Source organism: Varroa destructor, unplaced genomic scaffold (assembly GCF_002443255.2).
Source record: "Varroa destructor unplaced genomic scaffold, Vdes_3.0 BEIS01000006.1, whole genome shotgun sequence".
Taxonomy (NCBI): domain Eukaryota; kingdom Metazoa; phylum Arthropoda; class Arachnida; order Mesostigmata; family Varroidae; genus Varroa; species Varroa destructor.
Window position 1 is genome coordinate 22,306,468 of NW_019211459.1, and position 10,262 is coordinate 22,316,729.

The window sequence follows — 10,262 nt, forward strand, 5'->3', positions numbered from 1 at the left end:
AGAGCAACATAGTGCAGTTTGCATGATGGTAAAAATGTTTCGCTCTTTCATGAATTAAATGTTGAAATCTATTATTATTGTTATTGATTGATCTTCTGCGGCCACGTCGTTTAGACAGCGTGGCCGAAGATACAACGTATAATAAAAAAAAGGTTAACTTTTGCAAAAAAACATTCACGACAACCTCATCTGCCTCGATACAGCCTTATTCCTTTTATTAGCCACAATTTATGATTCTTTGTTTACTCACATAATAAATGAAGACTGCTTCATGTACTTGTGATACAGCCTCAAGTCGTCTATTAAATTACTATTTATATATAGCGAGAGAGAGGGAGAGTGAAGTGCACTACTTTCCGGGTCGGTCTAACTGCCCACATATCAGCTACCAATAGGTCGAAGAAGATTGGTCGTAAGAACAATATCAGGGAGAAAGGAACTCCAATACCCAAAACCGAAGCTTATCTAAAGATAGTGACGTGGTCTCGAATCTTTCCGTTAGAAAGCCACCGTTGTCGTGTCCACGCAATATACACGCTGATACAGCTGCACCCTGGACGTGAATGAAGGTATATTGTGATCCTGTTAGTCACGGGCCCGCAGAGTTCTTTGTGTCCGGCAACAGAAATAATGATATTCTAATTTCAGGAGTTTATTGGTTGAAGAGCAGACCTTGAAGCTTGAGATCTCTCCGCTTATATACATATGGAAGTAGATGGAAAATGCGGAAATAATTGCTAAAGACCCTATGGACAACAGCAAAATAAGGAACATACTTGCATTATACACCTAACGATCATAATAATAACGAGATTCATGAAGATGGGACTAATGATAAGAACAACCATATGGCTAATTATTGATAACAATAATAATATAGTATATATAATAACAAAAATATAATACATCATCATCAACAACAACAAGCATACAATTGTTTGACATCAAGAATAAATTGATCTTAATATTCGTTGATATTCTCCGTTTAGCTGTATAACAATGGCGTTTTTAATTATCACTTTAGATCGTCAGATAGATTTAGGAAAAGATCGCGCTTTTCATTCATCAGATTCGTGACTATTTTTTATGCCGTGGCACAACTTCGAATTGCGCGTAGTCCTCGTATCGCGTGTCCTTTATGCTGCTTAAACCAACGTGCCGGCCCTCCGAACGATTACGAGCTAATCCAATAACTCGTTCTCCTCTGGCTTTTCTGGTTCGACGGACTACCTCCCACCTTCCCGTTTGGTTAGCTTCGATTTAAGCGGTGTTAAGTATCGCAGTGGCTGACGCAAGCTTCACAGTGCATTTGTAAAAATGGCCGGTGAAATGTCTTTTGTCAAATTTCGAATAAGCATTCCTACCTCAACACGTTTTAGCACATCGACCTGTTCCGAAGTGTCCAATTGAATGGAGTGAACATATGAGCTCTGTCTCTATTACTGCCATCATTGTGGTTACAAGGATAAATATTCCGTTCTCAAATTGCGTTGTTCCTCAGCCAATATTCAGACGTATTAATACCACTGAAAAAGACGCACGATTTCAGTAGGAAATGGTCCAACTTGGCATCCATCAATTGGGGTTCTTGTCTAGCCTACCAGTATCTGTTTGCCCGCCTTTCACAAGCAGCAGCAGCAGAGAAGCTTACGAAGCTATTCGGTAACAAGAAGAGTGTTTTCCATTCGCCGGCGCCGTCCATGAACTGACACACATGCCGGTACACTGTCATTCGATCATAAACGGATTCTCTTTCCCTCTCCTGTGCTTCAGTGAGTCCTCAAGTTCCCTGTGGTGCTGCGCCGTTCAGTCAACAAAGTACTGTACACTAACGGACTTCGCCTGTTCGCTTGGTGCGTGAAGAGACCTGTGGCCTTGAGAGTGGGTCACGGTTTCATTGGTATATACTGCCCTCTCTCAACGCGGTGTGCACCATGGTAAAGTTCAGTGATGATTCGTGGCTATCAGTACCGACGGCCTAGATCCGCTAAACATCAGGGGGGAGCCACCATCAACGTAATCTGTCTACCGTGTTGACCCGCAAACGAGAACGAAGTGTATCTCGTATCTCACGTACGTACGAAGGTGCAGTACAAAGGGCTTTGTGTAGACCAAAGTAAACCTGTAACTGGTGGCGCCCCCTTGTTCACAGTGTTCAGTATTGGCGTAGCAGTGACATGAAACAGGGGAGTAAAACTGGGAAGACAATCATTGTCCATTAATCCAATCACATGGAGCTAGTAGCGGGACGTTCAGTGTAGAGTTGTAATGCAGCGTACCAGTATAGGCTTTGCGCAGTTGATGTGAGGTCTCCGATGAGTCACAGACCTGTACCTATTTATGTGACAGAATCCTCTACGAATGTCATATGAGCGACGTTCAAATGACTCTGTTTAGCAAACCCTTGGCTGAACTTCAGAGTCTCTGCTGAAGTGCATCATCACAGTGTGGTTCGCACCGCAGGTGAAGTGATTTTTACCCTACCTTTGAGTGATTGAGCGAAAACTGCAGAGGACATTTTTTTTAATAATTCTTAGGGATTGACAGCAATAAATTAGCATCCCCAAGTACATAGTCACATATGACGGGTTCCTTTAAGGTAAGTTTTGTTGATTTTACCGAAAGTGCAACTTTTTCTTTAATTGCTGCTCTAAATTCTTGTAGTTACTTTCGACAACGCTCGATTATGTGTAACTAATTACAGCAAAAGTGGTGGGTCAGTTATCTTCTTGTAAAGACTTATTTTGTTAGATGACCTAAATTAAGCCAGGCTTGGACAAATATCTTGAACAGCAGCAGATAAGGGGATCGGCGGGGTGTACAAAGGTAAAAAAGCGCGATATTTGAATAACAGGCATCGTGACGTATTCCTTCGATTCTCGTTGCTCGAAGAAGCTTTGATCGCCGGTTACCCTGGGGCTTGCCTATTGCCAGTTCCAAACACGACAGGGAACTTCGATCACATGGAAGCGGCGGCTAGCAAGTGGAGTCGAACAGAAAGCTTTCTCGTAATTCATGTATAGATACGTATTGCGTTTATATGTGTACATCATATACCTAAAGTAATAAAAAATGTTCAATACGGCCTATTTATCGGAATTAAAGATGTCATATCTATGTCAAAATCTGTGTACGTATATACATATAGGGTACGGCATCTAAATTAACCGAATGTTTGTCTTAACGGGCATACGTTCATCCACTATTTTTAGAATTGAAAAACCTATTTTCCCTGGAACCGTAGAAGCCGTAGACTCGCCACAATAAGTCGTTTGTGCAATTTGAACGAAAACGAGCTACTATACGGTCTCTCTGCGCTCTATGAACCCCCTACGAAACCCGCTCTCTGCCCTATTGTCAGTTTTCATGCCGCTCCCAAAAAACTAAAGTAAGATCTCCATGAGGTAAACCGGAAAACCCTCAATAAACTTTAGATTGAAAGGGCCAATATCACTTAGCACATGATTACTGTTAAAGAAAAAAAACTTTTTACAAATTAGTCTATTACTATTTACTCTTGCTACAAATTAGAGACTAGTTAATTATTTAGGCCTTAAATCAAAGCTATAATTACAGTGAGTACTGGCTATATTAAATAAATACTACTGACAAGTTGTTGGAATATCTGTTTCTACACTCTTAAGACTCATTTTTTTAAAGTATTTATTTATTTTTTTTAATTTTACATTTCTTCAATGTCTCGATTTAAGTGGAACATTTTGTATGTGTATCGGGTGCATTGTTATCATTCAAATGCGACTCAATGGAAGGTCAGATCTGAGTTTTTTTTATTTTAAATTTGCTGATACTTGAGGGCGGTAACAGACGGATAATTCTAAATAGTTCTATCTTGGTCTTTGTTGTACCTGTTGATAAATGAGATCTATAGCGGCCTTCGGGAACTCAGGTACGTGACGGGTTTCGGTAAGCAAAGAACATCGTTGCGTTTGTTTGTTATAGTTTTTAAACATACGTATGAAGCAATGCTTAACGGAAGTCCAGACGTACAACTCCAAACCTAGTTTTTGAAGGCCGAAGAGGCGACCTTACATGCAAATAGTTTTTCGAGAATGCAGGAACTATTTTAGAAATATAGGCAATTCTGGTCCTGAAAACGAAGGGTTCTAAATAGCTTAGTATAATTTCGATGTAAGACGCGGATGCGCGACATAAATTTTACGTCTCAGATCATTAAACCATACGTCCGAACGAATATAAGGCGAGTTCTTTATAAATCTATGTAGAGTATTGCTGGGAATTTTCTCAACTTTGTCAATGTTGCGATACACAAGTGACATTTAAGTTTCATGCAGAAGCCCAGTAGGTAAGTTAAACAAGAAAGGCAAGTTTCTGAAATTGCAAAAATTGAGTAATCTAATTGATATGATTTGTAATTACCGAATGCTTAGCCTTATAGATTTCGATGTCAGAGTTGAACAGGGTGATCTAAATACGATAGTCGTTGCTCTGTTTTTACCAAGTACCACCCCGGAGGCACGACATGAAAAAGAAGGACACTTTTAAAGTTTCTTTTTGCGACAACTTCAACAAGTCTCTTAAATTACTTTTAATTGTATAAAAAGGCGGTAGTTTGTCCACATAATGGATTGAGCGAAAGCTCGTTTGCGGTGCTCTGTCCTCTACTACCGTGTCTATACGTGTACAGTATATAATAACAACAGCTTGCCTCACGGCACATAGTAGTTTCTTTGGGCACAAGACCGTATGTCTAATTTGAGGGTCCGAGAACTACGGCCCTGACCATTTGCAAACCATATACATCTATACATCTCATGCGACAGCCGTTTTCTTTTTTTTTTATAGACATGTTGAATCGCATTGATACATCGGATTTGGTTATGTCCAAGGATACGGTTATTGGCCAGTTCACGAATGTTGTAATAAAATCGATCGTATTAGAAACAGTCAATTGTGTATTTTTGCTGTCAGTGAAGCCATACTGAATAGGCGGGCATAGTGTTATATTTAGGTAAGCTGTGCGCCGATAAAACGTTAAGAAAAGATTTGTGACAGATCGGTTTGTTTTCGTTCAGCGATAATACGGTCGATATCTTATCAAAGGAACAGGTGCGTATTTAGTCACTATTGATAAGTATAACTGCTGTAGATAAAAATCGTAGGGGTTGCTTAAGGCTACTTGAACAGAATGCGTGTTACAGGCCGACGTGAATTTGTCTTAGGTTCCATTTCTAGCTTAAGCTGATTATCTAGTAATATCGATCCAAACATAAATGCATTCGTTCGTATTCCATTCAAACCGGATTACTTGTTTATGCTGAACGAGATCCACGAACTTCATAACTTACACCGCGTAAGTCGTCGAGAGGTTGTCTGTTAGCAGAACATTTAACTACGATTAGTTTTGTCATCTTGATTAGATACTGTCTTTACCGAAGAAATATTCGGCTTTAAATATCCAAACTTAGTATGGAATACGCCCTTTGCCCTTCGAATGTGAATGATGTAGTAAGGGCTTCAAGGGGGATCGGTTCGATAGTTCAACGGTATTTGACATAAACCAAAAAAATTAAACTGTCTGTATGAATTCGGCTAGTTTTTAAATCGGGCGAAGTAAGCGGCATAGAAACTTTTGTGGGAAACTCATAGATAACGATCTTCACCCTTATGTAGTGAGAGTCTGCATAGAAGCGTCCTCGGACTGCGGAAGGACAGCCCCACCACAATAAAAGAGCATATTCTAGTAATCGCCGAAACAATGAAACAGGTCCAGGGATCTGCGCTAGTCACCGTGCCAGTCAATGTGTTGAAGAGTAAGCTCCCCTAACGAAGCTCACGGTTGGAAACGGGACGTAGAGATAAAGTCGTCTGAAATAATAGTAGCGATGTTTGCAGCGCCAATCGTTAATGTCGAGCAGGATAATATTGCATTGGGTAAAGTTACATTCATTACATCCTTCCGCTTCTCTCGTCTATCGCAGTTATTTGGGTATATAGCTAGAAAAAGTGCCTTCTCAGATCATACTGGACCAATCAAACTAGTTCATCTTGCCAAAATGGTTTCACAGGGAAAGTCCTGCAAAGATGTAAGCATGCATACTTTGTTGATTTTTTTTTTTAATTAAATTTTTGTTTTTCTTAACTAAGAAGTTGTCAAAAACAGCCTATTTCATTGGGTCATTATAAATTTTGTGCCAAATTTAAGTAACAAGAGACTTTAATTTTTGCTTTTGCTAACTGCAATTTCGTTAATTACTCATATTTTCTGACCTGAAGATCAGATTAGTCATATTATGACGTTCCTGCGCTGAGGAAAGGAGAATCGAAAATATTTTTTTTTATTATTAGTCATGGTTTTGTTCGAAGCTTTGTCAGCGGGTCGTTACTATTAATAAAAAGGCTCGGTACTGCATTTACTTTATTAGTACTGCTATGATCTTTCTAAGAGCTTAGGCAGGCTCTAAGTGCTCCTGAAGTCTAATTTATAAGACACTAGGAATACATAGGCAAATGAGCGTGACGACACTAAGACTACCGGATACTGAAGTTTCGGCTACCGAGTGCGGAGCTGCGTATAGAGCCAATGTTGTTCGCTGAACATTCAACATAATCTCACGCGGTGTAACCACGAAACTTCTTCAATGGTAAAGTGGGCCGTTAAGGCCTACAAGATAAATCAGGGAAAACGACCCAACTCGTTCGCACGCGTTTTAACCACTAGTGGCTGACATCGTTTTTCGAAGGTCCACGCGATTAGATTGATCTGTGCCAAGTTAACTATCCTCTACTACCGTATACCCTAAAACCCCCTTAACTCGTAAAAACTCAACAAGCATACATAGAAAAGTATAATAAGTATCACATTCCGGAAAAAGAAATGAAGTTCTTTTATGGAATAGTTTATCTGTGCGTCTGGTGTGCTTGACATATAATTAGTTGCCATAGTTCTGAAAGAAGATCGTTTTCCCGCTTGAATACATTTAGACATGGTCAGCGTATGGCATAATAGCATCTCAACCGTTTTTCCTAAAGTTTTCCTGTCTAACGGAAATTTCTGTGCGTAAGGATGACGCCGACATTTTTTCTGTAGCATCCAACATTAGGAAACATATTACGCTATGTTTTTTTGTGAAATTTTTTTCTTCAAGAGATTTAATAGGGCGTTCGTCATTCTCAAAGCCGCTGTAATAAGGACTCTGCGTCAATTGATGTTTCACCAAATATAGTGACGCTCACATTTTAAATCACGCGGCTTTGGCACATTCTATCTAACCTTAGGGTCCTAGATGTAGAGTTGATATTAATAAGCTGAAGTCCGTTGGACCCAGATGTCTCGGCCTTGTCCTGCCGTAGGAACCTTTTAGAGACGCATGTTTTTTTCAGTTATTCATTTTCGAACCTCAAAGAAATTCTTCCCAGACTCCATTCTGTTCTGTATCATTGACGATCACGATGTTGCAAAGGGATTGCAGACTTTGGCGGAGAGGTCTTAAAGGCATTCAATCTGCATTAATGAAATGGGAAATTTAGCTGACTATTAATAAAGTAGTTTAGCTTTTTTTTAGCGAATAGCTTAACAGCATCAGAGAAAGGTTGCATTAATCCTATAAAAGTAAATTTATTGGGTCCTTCACAATATTGGATATAACCTAAAATTTTTCGTTCTAGAAGAGCGATAAGAGACATACAAAAGGAGAATACGTACACTGAAATAATAGTTTTAAGTAAGAAAAGCAAGATTACTAAGAATCTAAAAAGATATGGAAGGAGCTTAAGCTCTATCATCGATTCATCTACCATTTTAATTGAATAAAATAAGTTAAGTGAAAATTATACTCATATCAATTTGTCAATTGAATCTATGATAATGATATTTAATTTTTTTTTCTTGAAAAAAAAAATTTCTTCGAAAATTTAACTTGGAATAGGCTAAAATTTAAGTAAAAGAACCTTTTACAGGGCTCTACTATATAAAATACATTGAGCCAATAGAAGTTTTATCGGTATGAATAGTTTAGATTCTCCTGGTGAGCCGACGGGCGGATTACTCGATCAATCTCTATAATATTTTTTTCGATAGACCCATTAAGCGTTTTGTGAATCGTGCGTTAGCATCAAATAATGTATTCGTAAGGGCGCGGAATGTATAGTGTCGCATACAGGCCCGAAACAGGACAACAACTACATCAACTACGCCGTATATATGCTAAAGAACTTTTCACAGCTCTGTGGTATATAGCAAAATCGACCGACCGCTTTGTCCGCAATAGATTGCGGACAAAGCGGTCGGTCGATTTTTAAAGAGTACAACAAAGAGCTTTTAAGAGGTTCCCTATCGATATTCTGTTAAACAGCAAGGACAAAAACAGATTCACGACCTAGCAAGCATTCTGTAAGAGAATTCTACTTACACTTTTATCTTATAGTATATTGAATTTGGCCTATCCAAAATACCTTCAAATTATTTGCCAGTATCCATTGTTGAGGCTGCGGAACTGCATTTTTAGCATATATTCTATTGAATGTCTTCCCTTCATTGTCAATCGAAATTCTAACCAATTGGTCATGCGTACGCGGATGTACAACTAAAACACAGGTTTAAGCATACCTTAAAACGATATTTAGATACAGACAAGCAACAGTGTTTGAACAGCATATTATCAAACGTAGCGTATTATGATAACTAACTGTTACTATTGCTTCTCTTTCTAGTACACCTAGAGACCAGGGTTTGACACTTCTTCACTGACTGCGTTTGCATGTGAGCCTCCACTGAACTATTGTCCGCCCCCACATTTGATTTGATCGGTTTCCGAAGTTGGGATTTGCCGGTGGCGGCGTTTTCGTAGTCATCAAAAACGTGAGTCGCCTGAATAGCAGTCATAGCTGTAGCTTTAGTGGATTAGGCATACCACGTATCTTGTACTTCAGCCTATAGTCGTTTACAAGGACGCACACGGCGTGCATCCAAATGAGCTAGCGCCGATCAAAGCATTGAGTGCAAGTGCGTCTCTAGGACCTTGGGGGCGCGACACACACTAACAAACTGGCCAACAGTCTCCAAGTTCATGTAGACTAGACATCACTGTTCAGAAATATGCACACATACAGATAGAGGAATGGTAGTGGTTATTTTGCTAGCCTCAGCCGCTTGAGCCCCTTCTTTGAAGAGATCTCGAGATGAGGGCATCCCGTGTGTATTAGCCAACCTGCTAACGGCCATAAGCTGGAAAAAACCTCGCATTCTCTCCTCAGGTACACACAGGCGACCCGGCTATGCCGTCCTGGTTCGAAGTAATCGGTAGATATGCAGACGAGGCTCGAGGGATAGGTGTCCAGATCACCTTTGCCACACCGTCCCTCCACGCGTCTCTACGTTACCAGCATTGCCATCACTTCTGTATTGGCGTTGCTCAGATTAGACGGACCCCGTATTCTTTTGCCCACTTCCATCTAGGAGGCGCCCTTGGGGCGGCCAATGGCACAGAGTTTAACTCTCCAACTTTACCGGCAGGTTTTGCCCTCGCCAAGGCCATGTGATCACTACCTAGAGGCAAGTGCACGCTTAGTATCTGACGGGCCAACTATGGTAGGACCAGCCGTAGGGATGGCACTATCCACCGGGGTTGCCTAGCACTCGCCAAAGCTGTCCAAGGTTATCCATAGTCCATATTGGCCTTGAGGGGAAGTGCGCCTGAAGCTGCATGAGAGCTAGCAGGAATCCCTGTATCGCTGCGCCGGTCTGCTTCTGTGACCGCTAGTTTGATCCTGTGCAGATACTTGTCGCTGCCTGGTAGAGACTTTACACGATGGACACGGGTTAAGCGGTTGTCACCACTCCGTGCCATCCATTGTAGTCTAAAACGTTTACAGAGAGAGGAAAGCGCGCTTGCTGACTGTCCGGCGGGCGATGGATTTGCCTTGTCCTTTTTTTAATAACGTTTTATTCGTTGGCATGTGAAACCCTATCGGTACCATTGCCGTCCTGCGTTGTCGCAACGTACACTCTAGGTCCCAATGTATGTCATCCTAATAGGTACCTTATCATCATGCCTAGCAGACTATATTCTCACGGTGTAAAATACTCGCATTGTTGTGACTAATCGTCACGTTTCAATGTACATTCGCGACGTGTGGTTCCGTGTTGATGGATAAAGTAAATATGCTCTGAATTTCGAAATAAATTGTTACATTGGTTGGCTTACACTGTTTACTAAACTAATTAAAATTGAACATTTATTAATACACCATTAATAAAGCAATTATCGTGGAGATGTTTTTTT

At 40.4% G+C, this 10,262-nt stretch overlaps 1 long non-coding RNA gene across 1 annotated transcript; it reads right to left on the reverse strand.

Annotated features, from left to right (window-relative positions):
* Positions 1-3,613: 3,613 nt before the first annotated feature.
* Positions 3,614-8,696, reverse strand: LOC147754993 (uncharacterized). Its single transcript, XR_015329782.1, has 2 exons — positions 8,434-8,696; positions 3,614-5,847 (listed from the first exon to the last, which is right to left on the reverse strand). It is a non-coding gene; the product is annotated as an uncharacterized LOC147754993 (long non-coding RNA).
* Between the last annotated feature and the right edge of the window lie 1,566 nt (positions 8,697-10,262).